At 64.6% G+C, this 1,335-nt stretch overlaps 1 non-coding gene across 1 annotated transcript; it reads left to right on the plus strand.

The window, feature by feature from the left end:
* Positions 1 to 720: 720 nt before the first annotated feature.
* LOC114005751 (5.8S ribosomal RNA) lies at positions 721 to 873 on the plus strand. Its single transcript, XR_003547579.1, has one exon. It is a non-coding gene; the product is annotated as a 5.8S ribosomal RNA (ribosomal RNA).
* The last annotated feature ends 462 nt before the right edge of the window (positions 874 to 1,335 follow it).

The raw sequence follows: 1,335 nt of genomic DNA on the forward strand, positions 1-1,335 counted from the left end.
CCCGCGGCCGCCGGGGCCCGGGGGGGGGGGGGCCCCAGCCACATTCCCCCCCTACCCCCCCTCATCTGGCTGCGCTCCCCGCCCTCGCTCTGAGGCGGGGGATCGGTCCGGGTCACTGGGGGGGGTGCAGTTGGTCCGCGTGGTGGTCTCTTGGTGGCGGCCCGTGTGGTCATGGGTGAGCAGCACCGCGGTCGGTCCCGTGGCCTGGTGGCACTCTTCCAGCGGGGCGGCCGACCATAGTCGGGTTGTCCTTCGTGGTGTCTGGTGATCGGGGGTTGGTTGGGGAGCACGGGGGAGGACACTGGCTTCTCCCCCTCCCTTCCTCCTCCCGTGTGCCCCCCCATCCAGACACCTAGCTCATTCCAGCACGGAGGTTTAAAGACCCCAGGGGATCTGGTCCATCCCCCGGGGCCAGGGCTGCCTGGCGGCCGTTGCAGGGCACGTGCATCCTGCACGTGGCTTCCTTGTGCCTTCATTGGGGAGTGGAGGTCCCCAGGCACCTGTGGGGGTCATCCTGGACTCGCCCCACTGACGGGGTTTGAGGCCTCCCCCAGGTGACCCCTGTTGGTGAAACTCCTAGTGACCTCGGCCGTGGTCTTGGTTTCGTCTGCTGGCTGGTCTGAGGCGACCCCCTTCCCTGCTCCGGCGGGCGTGGAGGGAGATCTACTGTGCCCCAGAGGTGGGGGGCCCTGGCCCCCTGCCCTTCTCAAAACCTCGTATGACTCTTAGTTGTGGATCACTTGGCTCATGCGTCCATGAAGAATGCAGCTAGCTGCGAGAATTAATGTGAATTGCAGGACACATTGATCATCGACACTTCAAACACACTTGTGGCCCCAGGTTCCTCCTGGGGCTACGCCTGTCTGAGCGTTGCTTGATAATCAATTGCCCCCGTGGGGGGTGTGTGGCTGGGGATTCCCTCACAGGGCCTGCCTCAGGCCCTTCATCACACTAAGTGCAGACCTCAGCACCTTCCGCTCCTCCCCTCCACCCCTCCTTCCTTCCCTCCCTCCCTCCCTCTATCTGTGCTCCCATGGTGGCTGTGTTGGGGGGGCTGGTGGTGAGGGTGGTCAGATTGGCGCATTGCCCATGCCAGAGAGGAAGCGAGGAGCTGGCTCTGTGGGGAAGAGGGCTCATGCCGAGCTCCCGTTGACCATGCCACGGTCTCTCTCCAGGGGTGCCCTCGTGCTGCACGCGGTCCTTGGGCTGGGTCCTCCACTCGGGCACCGAGGGTGGCATACTGTCCTGTGACTTTGTGTGTCATTGTGGTGGGTCACGTGGTCATGTGTGAGTGTTGATCTTGTTTGGGTGTGGCGGCCTGGGGGCCGGACGTCT

The sequence above is a fragment of the Tupaia chinensis genome, unplaced genomic scaffold (genome assembly GCF_000334495.1).
Source record: "Tupaia chinensis unplaced genomic scaffold, TupChi_1.0 Scaffold144358_1, whole genome shotgun sequence".
NCBI classification, from domain to species: Eukaryota; Metazoa; Chordata; class Mammalia; order Scandentia; family Tupaiidae; genus Tupaia; species Tupaia belangeri.